This window comes from Sus scrofa, chromosome 4, assembly GCF_000003025.6.
Source record: "Sus scrofa isolate TJ Tabasco breed Duroc chromosome 4, Sscrofa11.1, whole genome shotgun sequence".
Classification (NCBI taxonomy): domain Eukaryota; kingdom Metazoa; phylum Chordata; class Mammalia; order Artiodactyla; family Suidae; genus Sus; species Sus scrofa.
In genome coordinates, this window is record NC_010446.5 from 64,392,863 (window position 1) to 64,416,806 (window position 23,944).

The following is a 23,944-nucleotide window of genomic DNA, read 5'->3' on the forward strand; positions in this document are numbered from 1 at the left end:
GATGTCTGAACCTGCAGGCTGCATGTCCCAGGCTCCACTGTCAGCTGGTCAGCTGGCTAAACTTGGCTCCAACCATTGGTTAAGTTTAAGTTTAACCAATGGTTGGTATGGGTGAGAGATTAAAAGATGAAGGTTAACAGAGAAGTCAGGTATTTCTGCTTCTCCTCTCAGCTACAGACAGCATGCCTCATAATACATGGGCTGAATCCCCTCCCTGGCTTCTACTCCCACTGGATGAGCCAGTCAATCAAGGGCCCTGCCCCCTGGGTCACCCCGGGCCTGGTCTGAGAGCACCATCCCTACTCTGTCCCTCCATTCTAAGTGTGGGAGTGGCTCCAGCTGTGGCCACCACTAGGATGCCTCACCATTCTGTTTGGCTTCTCAGTTACTCCATCACCCATCTAATCCAATTCCCTACCTTGTTACAAAGAAAACAAAATCACTGAAACAGTTTGTTTCTTTGTATTTATTTTATTTTTGGCCCCATCTGAGGCATATGGAAGTTCCTGAACCAGGGACTGAATCCAAGCCACAGATGCAACATACATAATAGCTGTGGCAATGCCAAATCCTTGATCCACTGTGCTGGGCCAGGGATCAAACCCACACCTCTGCAGTGACCTGAGCCACTGAAGTCACATCCTTAACCCACTGTGCCACACTGAGCTAATCCTGCAGCAGTTTATTTTTCCCTGGTTGGATCGTAATTAGCACAAATGATAAGAACAAAAGCCAAGTATTAAGGGTGAAAGAATGGGAAAAGAAGATGCTGGAGTCCAAAAGTATGGATTATTTCTCTAGCAATTGCATAGAAAGGAAAGAGACTTGATGGTTTATAGAGGGCTGCATTGTTTTCATTTTTAACTTGATTTGGGGGTTAGATTGGGTAAGACATGAGTTTGCTTTAGGCTGAGGGGAACATGTATGAAAAGAGCGAGAGAATAAAAGGTAGAGGAATTGAGGGAGTATGATTAATGGAACAAGTTCCCAGAGGAAACAGAAGGAGGCAAGAGGTTTCACAGGATCCAGGTAACAGGTTGGATCCAGCTAACAGGTTTGCTTGTTCCCCCAGTGCAGTAGACAAAACAGCTAATAGTTCAGTTCGATCAGCAGGATCCATCTGATGGGGAAAAAAAGTTATGTCATCAGCTACTCAACCAACAGGCTTGACCCGTACATGACATTGCTACCATGAAACCAGCAATATGAAGAATCTGATGTAGCCATAAGTCACCTTGTCAGTAAGGTGGGTGAAATTTTCTGGTGGACTCAATTCCTCCCAGAAGTAGGAGGCTCTGTTGAGTTCAGAAGCTAGATGAGAGTTGTGATGGTTTGGAATTCCCCAGTGGGGAGTGGGAGTAGAAACTGACCAAGGATCTCTGACGGGTAATGGAGAGAGCCCAGCTGGGGTGAAGACAAGGGATCTTAGTGGTACCAATCTGTGTAGTTTTATGGTTTATTCTGCACCTGCCCCCCGCTCCAATTATCATTTGCCTCCATTTGGGAGCAGGATGGCAAATATAGGGTTGGGGTCTTGCGAGAGGAGCACTGTGGGAGTTTGGGATTGCAGAAAATCAGAGGTGAGAAAGTACATGGGATGGTCTACCAGGGAACAGAGGGCCCAGGGTTGCACAACTTCTTAGCCCAGCTCTGGAGCCTCAGGCAAGTGACTGAACCTTTCTTTTGTCCATTTTAAAAATTTTTCTTGGGGGTTCCCATTGTGGCTCAGAAGTAATGAACCAGACTAGTATCCATGAGGAGGCGGATTCGATCCCTGGCCTTGCCCAATGTGTTAAGGATCTGGTGTTGCTATGAGCTGGGGTGTAGGTCTTAGATGTGGCTCTGATCCAGCGATGCTGTGGCTATTGTGTAGGCCAGCAGCTACAGCTCCAATTCAGCCTCTAGCCTGGGAGCTTCCATATGCCACAGGTACAGCCCTAAAAAGAAAAAAAAAAAAAAATTCTTGAAGTATAGTTGCTTTACAATGTCATGTTGACTTGAACCTTTCCAAGCCTCAGTTCCCTTATCCAAAAAAATGAAGTCCCTACTTCAAGAGCTTATAAGACTGACCAAGAAAATGCATCTATGCTATGCATTAAAGACCCTGGAGTTCCCGCTGTGACATGAGATCAGCGGTGTCTCTGCAGCACCTGGACACAGGTATGATCCCTGACCTGACACAGTGGGTTAATACATCTGGTGTTGCCACCGGTGTGGTGTGGGTCGCAACTGCAACTCAGACCTGATCCTTGGCCTGGGAACTCTGTATGCCATGGGGCAACCAAAAAAAAACCAAACCAAAACCAAAACAAAACAAAGAGCCTGACACATACAGAGAATTCAGTGAACAACAGTGGATTTGAACATCTTCACTAATCAGATCCTTATTCCTTGTGGGGACCTGTAGCGCTCTTTGAAGAGGGGTCTCCATCAGAAAACAATTCTGAAACTTCTCTGAAACATTCTACATTAGGTTCCCAAATGAACCCATTTCAGGCCACTGAGGCTTCAAACCCTATAGGAAGACTCTGGTGAGACCCAGGTCCACATTCCTGAAGGGGGGCAGAGCTGGCTGACAGCTGTCTGTGAAGACTAGACTCGAGGTGGGACAGAAGCCTCTGGGGAGCCACAGAACAGGCAACTCAAGTAGAGCACAAAGACGGACCAGGTATGCAAAGATCCTCCTGGGACATCTCCTGGCTGAGCATCAGAGCTTGTGGGGGCATCTGAGAAAACAATTCGAGACACATCACCTAAGAGAGGACCAGTGTGCGTACCTCCCACACTGCAACTTACTCACAACTAGTCACAGAGTGATGGCTCCCTCTGCCCAGTGCTCAGGATCCTAGTTCTTTGCCTTCTGCTTCCTATCGACTTTTTTTTTTCCCCCTCATTATCCTAACAGGTAGAAGACAATTCCCCACAGAGCTGCCATTCTCAGGTGGATCCAAAGACAGGAAACCCAGGTAGCCACTTTCCTTTGTTCTAATTAGTTGATAAGGATAAAATGATTGCCTTGAATGAGCTTTCTGGCAATAAAGCTTGTGGGCTTATTTCACTTATAAAAAACCACCCTGATTCTTCTTTCTATAATCAATAGGCGTTAAGTGAGCTAAACACCACCACCCATTGACCTATTTCCCTTGTTCACAGCGAAAAAGAAGATCCTCAAATATCTGAAACCCCACAAAGCAGAGAACTGCAAATGATTGTAGCCTTATCCCTTTTTTAGAAGTTTAACCTATGAAAATGACACGTCATCACTAATTCCTGGGAATCAAAGAGAAAATATACAAAAGGCTTAATGAACAGATGAAGAAAGAAAACTGGTAGCTGACATTTCTGGCTCAGGAATATGACCATCCTACAGAAGGTTACTGCCCAAATCTTCATACAGACTGAAAATACTAAAAAGCTTCACCCAGAGTCAACAAATGCCACGTTCTGAGGAGCAGCGTCTTGGGGGACAGATCTGTTAACCATCAGCGGGTGTTTTTCATCTCGCCGCTCACAGCCAGCAAGTTAAAGAAGGCTTTGTGTACCTGCTTTCCAGCAGAAGCCCCAGCTCCTGGTACAGGAAGGCCAGTCCTGCCCTCGGGCCTGGGACAGATAACATATACACACAGTACATGGGCAAAGATACATACAGCACAGTCTTCAAACACTCTCCTCTAGGCTGTTTCCCTCCCATTTTAGACGCACTGAAGAAAAGCCCGAGTCAACTATAGGTCAGAAAGATGTGACAGACTTTCAGTTTTGTGCTGCACATAGATCTGCCTATTCAGCCAAGACAGAACGGCCTGAGAGCCTTGCCAAAAGCCATGCTCGTCATAGAGGAGACAAGTGTACAGAAAGGCAATTCAGAAATAAGTCTGACAATGGACCGAGAGATTATCATACTCAGGGAGATATATCAGAGACACACATTATGAGATCACTTATTTGTGGAATCTTGAAAAATGATGCAAATGAACATATTTACAAAATAGAAAGAGACTCCCAGACGTAGAAAATAACCTTAAGGTTACCAAAGGGGAAGGGGGGGATCCATTAGGAGTTTGAGACTAATGGATACACACTACTGGATATAAAATAGATAAACAACAAGGACCTATTGTATAGCACAGGGAACTATATTCAACATCCTGTAATAACCTAGAATGGAAAAGAATCTGAAAAACATTCTGCATGAAACACTTTGCTATATACCTGAAATGAACACAGCAATGTGAATGAACTGTACATCCATAAAATTTTTTTTAATGAGTCTGACAGCAAAGTCTCTTCACAGCATGTAAAGTGTTACAAACTGCATCTTAATGTGATTCTTAAGAATTAAACATCTGCTTGATACTTTTATTAGCATATGCTATAAAAGGCCACCAGATTTCCAGATTTTTTTTTTAGCACTATGGACCAGGAGAGAGAAGGTACAACAAAGGGAGTGGCAGCCACCACTGAGCCCCCTCTCGAGTGAAGATATGCCATTCTAGACATCACCCTGCGGGAAAAATTCTACTAAAGTTGAAAAGGTACAGCCGAGGGCAGACGGAATGACTCAGAGCTTCCAGAATGAGGCCCATATGTTGAGCTCACTCTCCCGTTGCAAATCAATGGTAGTAAAGATCCCAACAAGAGGAACCTCCCAGAGCCTTTGCTTACGAATCTCAGCATGGGGTAGAAACGGTCCTTCCTGAGCTTCTGGATGTTGAAGGGAAATTTCTTTAACACCTGGTCCTAAAACCCGTTCAAACTAATCCATGTGTCAAGTCAAAATCCAGTCTTTCTGTAGCATCAAAACAATGCTTCTTGATTCCCACATTCTTATTAAACTCTATGCCAGACATAAGACGTTCAGATATTTACCAAAAGTTACTAAGCAGAACACAAAGCCGAAAGGGCAGCAGAGCCACCTGGAATGTTCCTTTATTTTATTTTAGCTACGCTGTTTACTAACACTACCCTCGAGTTATTTTCTTCTTCCCTTGTTTCCAGGTAACCAGTTCATTTGGTTGAAGGACCAGAAGTTGCCAGGGGGCGGGGGGAGCGGGGGGAATGGGGCAAGAAAATATTTTTTAAGTGATGCATAGCACAAAGTCAGGCTGAATGAATTTAATTTGCTGTGGCAGGGCAACAATACTGAAAGGGTGTGCTCAGAGTCCTTTTGGATTGTTTCTGATGGAGTAATTTGAGGAGAGTTTCTTCATAATGGTCCCTTTTTCACACAGCAGGACTTTTGAATCCCACCTGTAACTCAGGGATGTCTATGGGGATTTGTCTGTCTTTTCCCTCCCCATCTCTTTTATCTCTACCTCTTTTTCAATTATTTCCAAAGATAAAACAGTCCTAGTAATTCTTTTATGCGAAAAGAAGATTGGGTTGTTCTGCCCTGCAAGTGGCATGCTAATTCTGATCAACAATTTGCTCAAAGAAATTCGATCTCTAAGACATTTATCCTACCTTTTGCTTGAAAAGGAAAAATACCCCACCTGAAATTCTTGGCCTATAAGGAACAACGTTGATGTTGTTTTAAAATAGAGTGGCACTTACTTTATAGTCCTGGCCTAGTCAAGTATAAGCTATAGACGCAGACGAATTGGTATATCTACATTGTTTAATTTTCTTAAACAACTCATAATTATTTCTCTGACTAAATATAAAGATAACACATACACTGATATTAATGTAAATGCATATTATAAAATCTCCTTGCTATATCCGTCTGCATTCGGACCCATTCTGTATCTGTGTCTCAATTTTGAAGTTAGGAAATGTTTTGACTTTGGATCACATCATCAAGCTGTTTAAAAAGCTTGTACACCTACGCACAAACACACACATTACCTTAATAGCATCTGTGGTGGAAACAACTCAAATGTCTATTTTGGATTGGTTAATAAACTGTAGTACATCAACCCAACAGAATACCATCCAGCAGCCAAACATAACAATGTAGAACAATGTTCAGTGACACGGAAAGATAACACCATCACAAACAAGAGAACACCATCAACTTCAAAGGAGTACGTACACTATCCCATTAATTATATGTATCCTCACACATGCACAGGATAAAAAGACTAAAAGATTTTTTCATACCGGTACTAGTCCCTGACTCTCAGTGATTAGATCAAGAGTGATTTATGTTTGTTTTGTCTTTGCTTGCCAGTCCCCGATCTCACCCTGATCCCCAAATACTGCAGGGAATATGTTGAATAAAAGAAGATCAGTTATTTTTCAATAGTAATTACCTTTTTAACCAAGACCAAGAAAGCCCTGAAATACCAGTGAGGCGTCTGCTCACATGTACCATAAGTATGGGAGAAGCCAAACCAGCTGAACTGAACAAAACCTCAACCTCAAAGGTTAGAAATCAGTGTACCATGTGCACTACGCCGTGGTACACGCTAAGTTTGGAGGGAACTGGCTGCATTATCTGTGAGACAGTTTGATTTCCGTCGATCCAGCGCTCTCCTCCTTTGGCTTCTTCTCATGCATCTCTGAGCATCCCCTGGGCTGCCTTCCGGGACATGGGTCCAGAAACACCAAGCAGAGAGTGTCATGAGAGCCCGGTGCTCCTAACATGATAAAATACTGGTCTTCATTCGCAATGACCATTTTGATAAAGTTTTCTGTGTCCAAAGCAAATTGTAAATTTCTTTGTCCAAAAGCACTTATAGTAAAATAAGCATTCAAATACTTACGGATTAAATCCAATACTTTTCAAAATGGCCTTTTTAGAGAAAAAGGCCATTTTTCACAAAACACATTTAGCATGACAGAAAGGAAAGAAGGAAGGAAGGGAAAAGGGACAGTGGAAGGGATAAAAACCTTAAAGAACAAGAAAATAAAGAGACAAGCATATCATAAAACCCCATACACCTGAAGATAATGAGCTATAAAGTTATATTTAAGTGTCTTAGGAGCTGACACCACAGATGAAACACAATTGATTCTGTCATTCATAGTATTTCTAAGATAAAAACAAGTTGGAAGCACAGCAGAAACAAGAGGGCGATTTCTCCCATGAACCCTGAAAAAGAATCATGTGCTGTAAGGAGCAAAATTCTCAACACACTCGCTTTATAGAGCCATTTCTCACCATGGCCCACAATGTAGGCTGACAGTCACCCCCAGTTCATGGTTTATATAAATAACTCAGAGGATGGAAAAGCTAACACAGTGATCCAGGTTCACAGTGATCTTGTTTCATCTTAGGCTGTGCTTCTTCATCTGCAGGAAGGCACAAACTCCCTATCTTTTCCAATGCTCCATTATTAATTCTGTCAGCCAAACCCAAAAAGCAGAGTGAACTTAAGCTCTTCCCTCGTACCAATAGTTAGCGTTAAAAGCAGACCTGTGTGTTTTAACAGTGTCCTAAATGAAAAGTTGCTATCTTTTTCATTCATTCAACTAAAAGTAATTCAACCAACACTTATTGAATACTTCTTACTTCCCAAAGGTCTGTTTGCACCCTAGAAAATCAGAGGTGTCTGAAGCGAGCTTGGCCACCGTGAGGTCCTCATGGAAATGGCAATACAACCGAAAGCAACATCATCACTATGGCTTTGGAGGTTGGGTAACTCAGCTCTCTGTTGGGGGTGGTGGGCTGTCCTGTGCAGTGTCAGGGTTGGATGGCAGCCCTGGCTTCTATCTACTATGTATCAGTAGCAACGCCACCAGTTGTGACAAGCAAAACTGTCTCCAGATGTTGCCAAGTAGCCCCTGCAGAACTGCTGGGAGCTAGAGAGAATTTACCCTCAGAAACTACAATGAATCAGTTCAGAGAAAGGAAGAAGGGGTGCTGAGAAGATGTAAAGAAGAGGAATTACCCCAGTCCCGTGACCCACAAAGGCCTCCTTGAGGAGGTGAACTTTAAAAGTTCCAGGAGACAGATGTCTTAAAAAGGTGACTCCACAGAATAGTGAATGGGGTATGTATACAGAGGGAGCCAAACTCTTCCTCAAAGAACCACTTGAATCAACTCCAACACACAGTCCATCCAGGGCTGAAAGTGTCATGTAAAAGGCAGTGAAAATACCATTTAAAAAAAAAAAAAAAAAAAGCCAAGCACACCCTTGAGAGTAATCGAACTTCCTTCTAAGATAAAACAATCCCCAAAAGCACCCCTAGTAACTGATTGAACTGAATTTTCATATAGAACTGTTAGCTATGAACTGGTTGAATGCCGGAACAAATTAATTTATATATAGATTGTACCATACAGAGTTATTCAATATCATTGAGAGATGTTTTTACTTAAAAATACAGAATACAGAACTTTCTGCAAAACAATTATACCAACTAAAATCAAGCATATCCAGTAACTAAATTGGCATCATTTTAACCAGTCACTTAATTATTGTTTCTACTACCATAAAAGTCAAGAATTCGGACTGCATGATTTCCTAAAGATCCTGGTAAATTTAAGTTTTGTGAATTTAGAGCTAAACCTATTTATTATAAATTATGTAAACCCTATTTCTAAAAGCAGATTTTTATCATTAGAACAGAAGAGATTTCAAGGAATGTAAAGGACTGAAGTATTTAATATTTAGAAGAAGAAAATACAGATTCTAATACTTTTTCTTCTCTTCCTATGTTTCTTTCTTACTTCTCCACTTCATACCCTACAATAATAGGGGCAGATAGGATTAACTCAGGTTTTAGTGTAATAAAATGTATTATTTCCCTTTTCATTATTTTCTTTTTATACTTGATCAAATTGAGGGTCAAAAAGGTTAAAATTTTCCCAAGGTCATGGACCATGGTTAACCCAGCCAAGAGTCAAACCTGTATCTTCTGACCCCACACCAAAGTGATGGTGGAGAAAGGACAGCATGATATGCTTTCAGAAAAGGAAGGGTGTGTGGAAGATTCTGGGATACAACGTAACAGCACTGGGCACAGACCCCAAAGGAAGGGAAGGGATGTTAGACGTTTACCCTAGTCCTACACTTGTAGGTCCTCCCAGAACACCGCCTTCTATTTGATCAGAAAGGGGATAGCAACAAGGTTAGACACGTTATATTTAGTACCATTTAGTACCGCTAATCCTCATAACAATCCTGTAGAACAGGCCTCCCTAAACCATAGGCACATGTCAATCACCTGGAGCTCTTGTCAGAGATCACGCAGATTCTAATTCAGCAGGGCTGCAGTAGCAGCTGAGAATTTACATTTCTAACAAGCTCCCAGGGGATGCTGCTGCTGTTGGTCCTGGACCACAGATCACACCTTGAGAAGCAAATACTTTCACATAGAGCCTAAGAGTCACCCAAGAGGTGGGTTCAAATGAAAGCTTCTGAGCCCCCTCCTCAGAGACGCTAATGTAGGTCTACCGTTGAGTCTAGGATTCTTCTCATAACACTTGCTCCAGGTTATTCCGATCCAGTGGTTTAATGGACTATGGAGTCCAACAGACATATTAAAATCCTGATTCTATTACTTTCCAGCTCTAGGAAAGAACCTGGAGCAAATTAAAATTTCTCTGAGCTTTGGTTCCCCCATCTGCATTGGATTGTATAGATGATTCGACACAATTATCTCTGTACAGTAACTAGCATATTCCAGGTATTGGGGAAGTGAGTTATTGAAATGGTGTGTGATCATGAAGACACCCATTTAATCAATGAGTAGTTCAGATAGATGCAGAGAGGCAAGATCATTTATCTGAGCTCATTTACTAAGAAAAATCTGAACCCAGATCTAACTCCACAGCCATGTTAATCTCACTGCATCAGATCACAAGTACCAAGTTTTAGACATTCACCTGCATTTAGGGAAATCACTCCAATCACTCCTCCCTCTGCCCCGGTCCTGCTATTTCTGCTGGGCTCATCCCTACTGGACTTTGTTTTCAGCTTCTTCCCCTGCAACCTTCCCTCCTCCCATCCCTTACTAGCCCTTTGAACCCATTCTGTTGCCATTGCTTGACCTTCGGGATTCTCCAGGGACACTCTGTCCCTGCCCTTGGCCTTCTGGGACAAGGTCTCCCTCCCAGCCTACTTACCCAGCTCAAGATGGAACTTGTACATACAGAAAAAGATGATAGGTAGAAAACAAAATCTAATTTTGAAGATTCATACAAGTACTTTTTGGATCTAAGTATAATGTGCAGGCCCTGCCTTTTACCATTCCTGGGTCCCACTGGGAAATTTTATTTTTTTAAGGAACAATTCTTGAGAGAATATCAATCACAGCCATAAAATATCCAGGAGAGAAGAGTTCAAAATAGAATTATTTACTCATTGTACTCCAATACACATGGGAAGAATACAAAATATATTATGGAGGTAACACAATCCCATAAAACGCATGACAAAAAAAGCCACAGATTTACATTACTACTGCTCTGGCTGAAAAGATAACTTCGTGGAGGATTGAGACACTTCAAAATGTAGGGAAATACTCAGGATCCTAAATAAGCAAATTGTTTTAGCGTTTCTCTTCCAAGCCATAACATTCAATGACTGCACGGGGATTATTTTCAGTAGAGATTTTATGGGAAAACTATAGCTGGAAATAAAAGGAATATTCTAGCCATAAACATGACGTATCTCTTGTTGCACATGTTGGTGATGACATTGAATGAGATCTCCAAGCAAAATAAGAGTTATGATGTGCGGCATCAGCATAATAAAATAAGACTTTTCCCTCTCAAAGGTCAATTCTTGAGCTTCATAAAGATGTACAGAATTTCATAGCCTGAAAACTATGTTAAAGGGACACTGAGAACCAGATGGCGAAAGAGTTTAAAAAAGGAAAATAGAGCCTTATGCCCCTGCCTTAATTCACTGCAGCACAAATCGGCATTTTAAACTAGCCCTCCTTTCCAATCGTCTTTTTTAAAAAGTACTCATAGACACGAACCCTATTGACGAATGTGTCTACACAGAAAAACACATGGAGAGCTGACATCTTAAATAGTTGGCACTGATCATTCTGTTTCTTCTTTAGTAAGTACAAATTTATAAGATTCCTTACATCTTTTAAATAGATTCAGCCTTCCTTTTCCATGTGCTGTATGGATACAAAAACTATGACCTTGCATGGGAAAAATGGGGTAGTTGGAAGTCAGCTGAATTAAGACGTCTCCTCAGCTAGAAGAGGTCTGTGGTTAACCATGGGCTTCACAAGCACACTGTCTGCTTTAATCCGTTATTTACAAGGTCTACGACCTGGGCTAAGTTACTTAACCTCTATAAGCCTCAGTTTTTTTCATTTGTGAAATGGTAATAACTCCCCCAGAAAGGGTTTCTCTCCCCATTAAACAATATAAAGGATATGCAAGACTTGGCAGGATGTCTAGCTCACAGAACCATTTTTTATATGCCCTCACCATTTTATTTTACCCCTTTAAGGTATAAAACTCAAATGTCTTTTAGTATATTCATATTTTCAAAGTTATGAAACCATCAGTCAATTTTAGAACACTTTCACCAAAAAAGATGTCTCTTTACTTTCCCACAATCCTCCATCACCCACCTTGCAGCCATAGGCAACCACTAATCTACTTTCTGTCTCTATAGATTTGCCTCTTTTGGACCTTTCATATAAGTGGAATTGTATAACATGTGGCCTTTTGTGACTGTTCGGTTGCTGTCAAAATAATGTTTTCCAAGTTCAAGCAGTTTGTAGCATATATTGGTACTTTATTCCTTTACATTAAGGGTTAATATTTCTTGTGTGGACATACATTTCATCTGTCCATTCTGCAGCTAACAGAAAATTTGAGGTGTTTTCACTTTTTGGCTATTATAAAGCTGCTCTGAACATTTCACCACATTATCATCGACACATTTTAATTCCAGTCATCCTTGTGGGTGTGAAGTGTTATCTTATTGTGGTTTTGATTTGTATTTCCCTGATGGGCTACTGATGTTGAGTACCTTCATGGTCTTATTAGCCATTTATATATTTTCTTTGGAGAAATGTCTCTTTGGATCCTTTGCCCTGGGTTGTCTTTTTTTACTGAGTTGTAAGAGATCTTTACGTAATCTAGATACTGAGTCAGCCATCATAAGAAAAGCAATCCACTACCTCTTGTGAATATAGATGCCAAAATCCTAAACAAAATTCTAGCAAACCAGATCCAGAAATAAAGGATTATACATTATAACCAAGTGGGATCTATCCCATGAATGCAAGGTTAGTTTAACATCTGAATATTATTTATGTAACATACCATATCAGTAAAATAGAAGACCAGTCATATATTCCTACAGGAAAGCATTTGACAAAATCCAATAGCCCTTGTGATTAAAACACTCAACAAACTAGGAATCAAAGGGAACTTCCTCAACCTGATAAAGAGCATCTGCAAAAACCCCACAGCTAATATAATACTTGGTGATGAAAGACTGAATGATTTATCCCTAAGATTAGGAACAAGAAAAGGAACTAGACAAGATGTCACTTTTGCCACTTCAACATCTTACTGGAGGTTCTAACCAGGGCAATTAGGTAAGAAAATGAAATAAAAGTCATTCAGATTGGCAAGGAAGAAGTAAAACCCTCTCTCTTTGCAGATGATAATCTTATATATAGGAAAAGTCTAGAGAACCCACTGAAACCTATTAAAAGGAATAAATGAGTTCAGCAAGATTACTGAAGGGTACAAGACTGCTATACAAAAATGAACCGTATTTCTTTATTTTTTTATTGCTGTTTCCCCCGTCACTTTTTTTCCCCACTGTACAGCATGGGGACCCAGTTACACATGTATGCATAATTTTTTCTCCCATTGTCGTGCCACGTTTTAAGTATCTAGGCATAGTTTTCAGTGCTGCACAGGAGGATCTCATTGTAAATCCATCCCATAAACAATAGTTTGTATCTGTTGACCCCAAGCTCCCAATCCCTCTCACTCCCTCCCCCACCCCCTGGGCAACCACAAGTCTATTCTCCAAGTCTGTGCTTTTCTTTTCTGTGGAAAGGTTCGTTTGTGCTGTATATTAAATACCAGATATGAGTGATATCATATGGTGTTTGTCTTTCTCTTTCTGACTTATTTCACTCAGTATGAGAGTCTCTAGTTCCATCCATTCAACTGTATTTCTTTGTATTAGCATGTACAATCCAAAAATAAATAATTCTATTTACAACAGTATCAAAAGGATAAAATCCAGAGGTATAAATTTAACAAAGTACAAAACTTATACTCTGAAAACTACAAAAAAAAAATTTGCTGAAAGATTCAAAAAGACTTAAATAAATGGAAAGACATGTTCATGGATTAGAAGACTTATTAAGATTGGTATTTCCAAAATTGATTTGGAGATTCAACCAATCCCTAGCAAAATCCTAGCTGACTTTCCTGTAGAAACTGGCAAGCTGACCCTAGAGTTCATTTGGAAATGTAAGGGACCCAGAAGAGGCAAAAGTTAGAAAATTTGGAACCAAAATTTCCTATATCAAAACTTACTATGAAGCTACCATAGTCAAGATAGTGTGCTGCTGCTAGGATAAGGCCAGACATAGAGCTCAGTTGAAAGTTCAGAAATATATCCTTAAAATTTACAGTTAGTGATTTTTGACAAAATTGCCAAGACAACTTAGTGAAAAAACATCCTTTCCAACATGCTGTGCTTGGACAGCTGGATATCCACATGCAAAGAGTATGAAGCTGGACCCCTACATCATACCATACACAAAAATTTAACTCAAAAATATAAGAACTTTGGAAGTTCCCATTGTGGATCAATGGTAATGAGCCCAACGAGTATCCATGGGGATGAGGGTTTGATCCCTGGCCTCGATCAGTGGGTTAGGGATCCGATGTTGCCGTGAGCTGTGGTGTAGTTTGAAGACACGGCTCGGATCCCATGCTGCTGTGGCTGTGGCGTAGGCTGGCAGCTGTAGCTCTGATTGGACTCCTAGCCTGGGAATTTCCAGATGCCTCAGGTGCGGCCCTAAAAAAAACAAAAACAAACAAACAAAAAGAACTACAGCTATTAAATTCTTAGGAAAAAAAACAAAAGTATTTACATGACCTTGGGTTAGGCAATGATTCCTTAGATACAACTGCAAAAACAGGCAATAACAAAAAATAGATAAGTCGGAGCTAAACAAAATGTAAAACTTTCCAGGAGTTCCCACTGTAGCACAGCAGTAATGAATCTGATTAGTACCCATGAGGATGCAGGTTCAATCCCTGTTCTGCTCAGTGGGTTAAGGATCTGGCGTTGCCAAGAGCTGTGGTGTACGTGGCAGACACAGCTCAGATCCTGCATTTCTGTGGCTGTGGTGTAGGCCAGTAGCTGCAGCTCCGATTTGACCCCTAGCTTGGGAATTTCCACATGCCACAGGTAAGGCCCTAAAAAGCAGGAAGTCCAACCAAGACTTTAGAGGAAACCAAGAAAATGAAAAAAACACCCACAGAATGGGAGAAAATATTTGCAAGCCATTTACCCAATAAAGAACTGAATCTAAACTACCCAAAAGACACTTACAGCTCAATAATAAAAGACAAATAACCCACCTAATGATTCTAAGTATCAAAATAGACATTTCTTCAAAGAAAATACGCAAATGGCTAACGACAACATGGAAAGATGCTCAACATCAGTAACCATAAGGGAAATACCAATCAAAACCACAATGAAATAGGAGACTGCTTTGGGAACCATCCCCTGTGTTCCACTTACTTGTTGCAAATGATAAACTCCACCTTCTCCTGAAAAAATAAACACAAACAAAAGGGCGATGAAGTAGTATTTCCTACCCACTAGAATAGCTAGAATTAAAGTGTGGATGAAAACATGGTAAAATTGGAGTCCTCATACATTATTGGCGGAAATAACAAAATGCTATAGCCACTTTTGGAAACACTTTGGCGGAACCTCTAAAGGTTAAACGTAGAATCACAGCAAAGCCCCAGAAATTCTGCCACACTCCACGGCCTCCGTGGTGCACTCAAAGATTCAATTCCTATCCTCATCTCTGTGATGTTGCCTCATTACTAATGACTTTTCCTTCGTTCATTTCTACCTCTTCTGTGCCCTTGGGAGGCTGGAAATTCTTTCCCAATCCATGTTTCTTGGGTTATCTTCTCTTAGGAAGACAGAGGTATCCTCTTTGGGGACATCCACCTTCTATGGCCTTCAGCCATAGGACCTTCTTAGGTGTTCCTGGGGCTCCTTATTTGCCACATGGCAGTTAATGAGGATGGTTCAGGCTGATCTCAAAACAAATTAATGCCACCCACTGATGGCACCCAAGCCCTCTCCACCACTGGGCAGCTCTCTTTGAGATTCCTTGGTGACCATCACCTTATCGCCTTTCTCACTGTGGCCTTTCCAAATCTCTCCAGGGCTCTGCAAATGGCCAACCATTTTCACCTCATTTACTGTAAGTTACTTTTACCAATAAAAGTGGAAGTTGTTAAGCACAAACAAGCTCTTCCAATTTTGTTCCAGACCACTTGGCTCCCTCATCAACTGCACTTGAAGGTCCCTCTCCTACTACCTTGATGCCAGGTGCCTTCAGGTCATGGATTGTGATATTTTCCATGGTGACTTATTCACCTAGCCCCAGGCTTTGCACTTAGGAAACAGTTAAATTATTGCATAAATAAACACATGAATGAACAAATATGCAGCAACTGAAACACCACCACCCCCTCCTTTTTTTTTTTTTTTTTTTTTTGCTTTTTAGGTCCACACCTGTGGCATATGGAAATTTCCAGGTTAGGGGTCGAATTGGAACTACAGTTGCTGGACTACACCACAGCCACAGAAACACAGGGTCCGAGCCACATCTGTGACCTCCACCACAGCCCTCTGCAACACTCGATCCTTAACTCACTGATGGAGGCCAGGGATCAAACTCACGTCCTCATGGATACTTGTCAGATTCGTTTCCGCTGAGCCACAATGGGAATTCCCAAAATGAATTCTTTATCATGGTGTAACTAAATGGGACCCTATGAGGCCTTCCCAGAATAAAACCCCACCCATGTCCTCTGCTTGCCTTTCGTCTGTAGAAAACATTAGTCCAAAAAAAATACACTTCATCAGAGAAGTGAGAAAATGCAGAAGGGAAAACAGTCAAGCAAGACAAAATAATAAGACCAAGTCAGAGACTTTTAGTTCTTTCTCAAGGACTAGAGCTAGCATTCTGAGCCATGTCTTTTGAGCTGTTTTGCAGAGACCCAAACGCCCATCAGGTGAAAGGCGTTACCTGCATGCTGCCCACAAGCACGTAGACCCCAGACTGGTTGGAACCAAAGGCTGATGAAGCCGGCTCCCAATTGCCTTACCACCTACCAATCAAAGAATGTCCACCAGCTGTTCATGCCCTGCTCCTTGACTCTGGAAGACTTCTCTCTCCTCGGGGGGGGAGGACATAGTTTCGAGGGCATTCGCTTGCTGTGGCCCCTGTTGCCTGGCAAAGCCATAAAGCGATTCCTTTCCACATCACCCCAAACTCTGTCTCCACGTTCCTATTCTGCACCAGTGAACAGAGGCCAGCAAAGAGAATCAGAGACCCCGACTATTTCGCTGATGGGCCAATCCATAAGGTTCATTTAACGGAGCTGAAAGACGGACCCAAACCACATTCTGCACCTCCTACACTACTTACCCTCAGTCCAGCAGCAACACAAACCTGGTCCCCATGTGAGAACAGAGACTGCGTTTCCAGTGATGTCATTTCAGAGACTCTCAAGCCATACAGCACCCAACTCTTGGGGTTGCAAAAGATTTCTCTGTGGTTGTTTATAGAAGTTATTTCGCCAGTTTTTAAATTGGTTTCAGTTACTTCCATGCTGATTATCCACTACTTTCCTTAAGATTTCTAAAAAAATTCCAACCAATGACCTGGGTTTCATGTGAGGACATTCTGAGCACTAAAATGGTTGTCTTTTTCTCTTTCCCCCTTTCCTCCCCACCTGAACGCCCACAGAAAACATATTTTAATAATGTCATTTGTTGAGTGGAAGCCCATATTTAGCCACCTGAGAAATAAGTTCAAATGATTTTCATGGATTTGAAACCTGCCACTGCCAGAACCCCTTTGTACCTTCTCTGAAACCCAGAAAAGCCTCCAAACCTGCTCCAGCAGTTCTGGAAAGGATGCTAAACAGGCTGGGTGGGCCCCTCTTCTCCCTCAGGAAATGAAATTAAAAGTGAGAACACTGTTTGCTTTTCGGCATATTTAGCTTCTTACTCAAGCGTGTGACCTGAGCCACCAGGTCAGAGAGGCTCCCAGGCTGGTACCGCTGAAGAGAGCAAGTACTCACCTGTGCTTGTGCCCGCCAGGCCAAGTCACCCCAGTGGTGACAAGGCGAAGATTTATGGCTCCAAACAGCAGCGGGTCAATAGCAACTGGGCAGCCAGGCAGCTGACTCGAACCTGGCAGGCTTTCCTGGAGTTAGTCCTCTGACAGTTTATGATTTGGCACATTTGCCTGCTTTTGGCAGCCGTGCAAAGGGCATACTGATCTTCGAAAGCCACCCTGGCTGTTAAACTCAGTCGCTGCATATAGGCCTCCTCCTGGCGCAGCTCTTCTTTACCTTGGATATTTGCAGGGCTCGTGTTTTTTCCCCCGAGGAGCTCATCCCACCTAGAACCTTTGACAACAGAAATTCTCTTCCACTTACACGAGACTGACTCACCCAGGGAAAGACCGGAAGTGAGGGGGCAGGTGGGCGAGGCAACTTAAGAGAGATGCACGGTCTTGTGCGCTGATGATCTGCTCTGGTTTCCGGCGTGGCCGGGGAGGTGGGGCTTAGCAAGAGCTTCTCAGGTGAAGGCCCTTGGTTTCAAAGAGTATTCCAGGCTTCTCGATTGATTCTCAGAGGTCAGCCACTCAATCTTCAATGGCCACACCCTCATGGAAAGTACAGGTCTCCATTCAAGTGTACCTAATACTAAAGCACCTCAAAGTACTAAGGATTCATCTGGAGTTATTGACAAGTCAACTTGCTCTAGGAGATTGGGAGTTCCTTGCAGTCAGGGTCTATTTCACTTTTAGTGCCTGGCATATAGCAGAGGGTACTGGATTTGTGGGCAGATTAAATAAATGATATAAATAAATGAACTTGCCAAAATTATTGAGAATTTAGCCCTAAGGTCTTCAAAACTGGGGGGACCCAGCAACCTCTTACTCACAGGAGCAACATCTAAAGTAACCACAAATGAACCACTTGGCATTATTGCAGAGTGGTTGCATCTGCTGAAGTTTAAACAGAGAGGCCTGCTCCAGGAGGCCCTGGTAACAAGCCTCTCTGCCTTCTCATCAGGGAATATAAGCAGCAGGGAGAAAGGCTGGGTGCCCTCTCCTGGACCTTTGTTTCAAAAAGACCATAAAGTCAACAAGTAAATGATGTGTCTGTTTTACATATTTTTTCAGGGTCCAGTAGATTTTTAACTTTATCTTAGGAAAAAAACATTAACTGTTGAATGAAAGAGAAGAGAGTCTAAGAAAACGAACGATTTAGGCCTAATGCTGAACTCATTAGTTTAAATGAGCTCATTTGCATTTTAGTCCCTTAAAAGAGAGCCTTGCTATAAAAAAGGGGTGGGGGGGAGGCATGATTGCCTCCCCTCTACCCCAAACAAGCAGAAAAAAGCAGATAAACACAGTGAAAGGAAACAGCCCTATGCCCAACATTTTATTAGAAATCATTTGTTAACAGATTATTTTCTTTGAACCTTTACGTTTGCTGCGCCTAGAAAAGTAAAATGAATAGTAGCCAGGTGATATGAACTATTGCCTATGCATGGCGTGTGTTAAAATTGGACCCCATTTTTTGTATTCACTGTCACCAGCTTAAACACATACTGCCAAAGAACCATTCATTGAGAATAAGCCAGTTGACAGCCCTAAGGTGTGTCTGCAAGAATGTTCATGATTTACTTGCAATACGTGCTGAATATACACCACCCCCACATTTCCTGGAGTTGAACGCAGGAGAGAGGAACTCCACTAAAATGAAAAATCAATCATTTTAGAGGCAAAAGGGAACATTCTTTGAGAGCTTAAAGAAGTACTGCTCAGCACTCAAATGTGATGAAAAATCATTGTTCAGAATCAATGGCCATCTTTGTGGAGAATTAGAGAAGCTTTGTAACTTGTTAATAGACCTGAAAGCCTACAGAAGCTTAGCTTCTCCCTGGTCACTGTTTCCATAAACCCATGGAAATGACTAGCATGCAATTACCTTTCTTAGGCTTTCCTGAACTTCTTTTTTGGTTTTGAGGGTTTTTGTGTGGTGGTTTTTTTTTTTTTTTTTTTTTTTTTTTAGGACCACACCTGTGGCATACAGAGGTTACCAGGCTAGGGGTCAAATAGAGCTACAGCTCCTGGCCTACACCACAGCCACAGCAATGTGGGATCTGAGTCCCATCTGCGACCTAAACCAGAGCTCACGGCAATGCCGAATCCTCAACCCACTGAGCGAGGCCAGGGATCAAACCCACAACCTCATGGTTCCTAGTGGGATTTGTTGCCACTGCACCACAATGGGAACTCCTTCCTGAACTTCTTTAGTTCACCCCTTCTGGTCCATTTGAGCTTGTTCGAGCCTGACCACCACTGTCAATCCTGGGATGTAGGTTGCAAAGTTTATACTGGAAATGTAACAGTCAAACAAGTGAACCCTGAATAGTCACAGATAAGAATCAATTTCTTTCCTGGCCCCTGAGGGTGACTGGCAGCTTATTTTCACCATGAAACAAGAACTGATTGCGGACCTGGCCTTCCCCACTTCCCACCTAGGGTTTGATGCTATTCTCGCGAGAACTTCAATTACCGTTTCTGCATTGCTGCTGTAACCTCTTGGTTTAACAATTCTTCCCCTTCAAACATGCTCAGTTCCTCCCAGAGAAAACACAAAAGCATACAAAAGTTTCCTTCACCCACTCTACCTACCTCTCATTCTCTGCAATCTGCTTTCTTCCCTCCCTGCTACCCTTTTTGGGGAGGGGTGGGTATTCCTGTCTCTCCTCTTTACATTCCACTTCCTCCCCGGCTCCTGGACTCTGGCCCCACTACCAAATGCCATGTATAGCTTTCTGAAAATTCAGATTTCAGGCATCTCTTCTGACAACCCCAGTTTAAAACATCTGGGTGAGAACTCAGAAAATTCCTTTTGTTTTTTATGTTTTGTTTTGTTGTGTTTTGTCTTTTTTTTTTTTTTTTTTTTGGTCTTTTTACCTTTTCTAGGGCCGCACCCGCAGCATATGGAGGTTCCCAGGCTAGGGGGTCAAATCGGAGCTGTAGCCGCAGGCCCATGCCAGAACCACAGCAATGCATGATCTGAGCCGAGTCTGCGGCCTACACCACAGCTCACGGCAACGCCGGATCCTCAACCTACAGAGCAAGGCCAGGGATCGAACCTGCAACCTCATGGTTCCTAGTCGGATTCGTCAACCACTGAGCCACGGCAGGAACTCCTGCGTTTTGTCTTTTTAGGGCCGCCCTCACAGCATATGGAGTTTCCAAGACTAGGGGTCGAATCAGTGCCGCAGCTGCCAGCCTGCACCTCAGCCACAGCAACACAGGATCTGAGATATGTGTGACCTACACCACAGCTCACGGTAATGCCAGATCCCTTAATCTACTGAGTGAGGCCACAGATAGGGTTCGTTACTGCTGAGCCGCAAGAGAAAGTCCCCTTTTGGTTTTAAATCTCCATAAGGAGAGTTGAAAAGAGAAACCTTTGATCTTGGCAATCTGACTTCCACTGCTCAACACAAATGTCTCTCTTGAACATCCCTGACCACCTCTAACCTCTGGATCGCCAAGTTCAGCTGCCTTTGGTAGGTGCTAACCCTCCGGCAGCACCAGCTCTGGTGAATCAACTTTCCTGAAACTAGGAAGATAGATCTCTCTATACCTTTGTTTGTTTTTGCTTTATCTTCTTCGCCAACAAACTTTCTCTTATGACATCCACCACTGAAGGCGTTCTTCAATCCTTCGTCCCAGGCTTTTCCTACCTACCCCCTCAGCAGAGGCAACCTCAGCACTCCTAGGCATCCAGGTTTCTAAGCGCCAGATCTGCTTTTCCTACTGTCAAAAGCAGAGCATGCAGCCTGAATTCCCTGTCCCTGAGGCCATTACAAGGGAAGGCACAAAGACTCAAGGTTCTAGCCCTCCCTGAACCTCAGAAATACTTATGATACGTATTGAAAATGCACACACATGCAGATTCCGCTGGCAGAAACTGTTTCTGTAAGTCTGGCTTGAGACCCTCTCTAGAGCTGTTTTTTAGCAGTGCCCCGATGGTTGTGACATGCACCCAAGTTTCCAAACCCTGCTAAACATTGGGATCAGAAGTTCAGCCACATTTGGGAGTTCCCGCTGTGGTGCAGTGGATTAAGGATTGGGGTTGTCGCCGCTGTGGCGTAGGTCCCAGATGCTGCTCGGATTTGATCCCTAACCTGGGAACTTCCGTATGCTGCAGGTGCGGCCGAAAAGGGAAAAAAAAAATATCAGCAATATTTACCCAAAGGATTCCAACATTCAAGATTAAATGTGTCATTCCTTGAACTATTAATAGCAACCTTACCATGTCAAGAGCAGTGTCAAGGAGTAAATTTAAGTTTACCTGGATGACACCACAGGCAGGCTTCCTCAATACAACCAGATGCTTCTCCCCTTCAGGCCAGTCTCAAGGACATCACTCCAACCAATTAAATCCAATTCCAAAACCTCAAAGACTCACGGAGCTCCTCAATGAAGTTTTACCCAGGAAAAGGAAGTTATACCTGATTGTATACAGCAAAACCTGATTTTAAAAATCTCCTTTATTTTTATCCTAAAGTTACCATCTGAAACCACTGCCAAGATAATCTTAATCGCCCCTCACCCCCTCCCTATCTTTCTGTATTTTGACATTTTTGGGTGGGGACTAACCCACTAATCTTTTTAAACCATGACTTCTGAGAGTTCTCCCTTGTGGGAAACATCTGCTGTTGTGATGGTTATGGCAACTGTGGTCACCACTGTTAGCTGGACCCAGGTCCATTTTGGTCATCTACAGACCCTCTGCATTCCAGGATATGGTATACCCTCCAGTAAAACACAGGCTGGACCCATCAGAGGCAGGAAGTTTAGGAGAAGATTGGTAACTGGGCAGTGAGCATCTGTGAGGTCCAGAAGAGAACCATTAAGACACATCAGGATGGAGTTCCCTTTGTGGCTTAGCAGAAACAAATCTGACTTGTGTCCATGAGGTTGCAGGTTCGATCCCTGCCCTCGCTCAGTGGGTTAAGGATCTGGCATTGCCATGAGCTGTGGTGTAGGTCATTGCTATGGCTGTGATGTAGGCCAACAGCTGCAGCTCTAATTCTATCTGTAGCCTGGGAACTTCCATGTGCCGTGGGTGGGACCCTAAACAAATTTTTTAAAAGAGAGAGAGAGAGAAACACCAGGAGTGTCCGTTTTGGCTCAGCAGATTAAAAACCCCACATAGTATCCATGAGGATGCCAGATTGATCCGTGGCCTCGATCATTGGGTTAAGGATCTGGTGTTGCCACAGGCTGCGGAGTAGGTTGTAGATCACAGATGTGGCTTGGATCCTCCACTGCAGCTGCAGCTCCAATTCAGCCCCTAGCCTAGAATGCCCATATGCCACAGGAGCAGCCCTAAAAAGAAAACAGAAACAAAAAAAATAAAAGAGTAAAATTAAGAAGATGATTGATTTTCTCTGGATACATTTCCCGATAGATATTCAATGAGAAGTGATGAATTGCAGTGAAGGAATGCAAAGCATTAAAACAAAAAATTAGAGCTATGGCCAATAGAAAGCTAAGTTGACTGGAAGAAGGGCCAAACTACATAATAATATAAGAATAAGCTAAGACCAATGTTATAAAGTAATAGTCATTGCTGAAGGATTAAACAGTCTTTCTGTCTTGGCTGTGTACTTGTCAATACCAAGGACCAAGATTCATTTACCTCTACGTAGAGCCTGATACCTACGTTTGCACATTATCATGCTCCGTCATAAGCGACTAGACATTGTTCCCAGTGCTACACAGCAGGATCTCATTGCTAATCCATTCCAAAGGCAATAGTTGTATCTATTAACCGCAAGCTCCCCAACCACCCTCCCCCTCCCGGTCCCCCTTGGCAACCACAAGTCTATTCGGCAAGTCCATGATTTTCTCAGCCTTTTTTTTTTTAACTGCATGTTTTATTTATTTGTTTGTTTGTTTATTATTTACTAGAGCCAGGGAGAAAACCCATGCCACAGCAGTGACAACATGAGATCCTTAACCCACTCAGCCACCAGGGAATTACTTACTGATTTTTTTAATATATGGTTGATTCTTGAAGAATATAGATTTGAACTTTGTGGATCCACTTATACAAGGATTATTTTCCAACAGTAAATACTATAGTAAATACCATGCAATCCAAGTTTGGTTGAATATTTGGATGTGGAACCACAGATAAGGAGGGCGAATAAAAGTTATATGTGGATTTTCCACTGTGCAGAGGGTTGGCAACCCCAACCTTCCAGGTGGTTCAAAGGTCAGCTGTATTAACTTCTCGCCTGTTGACACAAATTCAGTGATTTTTTTTTTTTTTTTGTCTTTTTTTTTTGCTATTTCTTGGGCCGCTTCCGTGGCATATGGAGGTTCCCAGGCTAGGGGTCGAATCGGAGCTGTAGCCACTGGCCTACACCAGAGCCACAGCAACGTGGGATCCGAGCCGTGTCTGCAACCTACATCACAGCTCACGGCAACGCCGGATCGTTAACCCACTGAGCAAGGGCAGGGACCGAACCCGCAACCTCATGGTTCCTAGTCGGATTCGTTAACCACTGCACCACGACGGGAACTCCCAGTGATTTATTTTAAAGGACATGGTATCACTCAAAAAAATCATTTTAACCATCTTGCTTAACCCCCATCAACGCTTTCTCTCTGTCTTGGAAATGGTCAGAAAAATTGTGTGTGTGTGTGTGTGTGTGTGTGTGTGTGTGTTACA

General features: G+C 42.6%; 1 long non-coding RNA gene across 2 annotated transcripts in view; it reads right to left on the reverse strand.

Moving 5' to 3' along the window:
* LOC110260277 overlaps positions 1–21,604 on the reverse strand; it is a 50,507-nt gene extending 28,903 nt beyond the window's left edge. The window contains exon 1 of one of the 2 annotated variants that reach the window (XR_002343265.1): positions 21,554–21,604. This is a non-coding gene — a long non-coding RNA (uncharacterized LOC110260277). Of the gene's footprint in view, positions 1–17,242; positions 17,746–21,553 lie in introns of those variants that run through there. The other variant, XR_002343266.1, reaches the window with a different exon arrangement.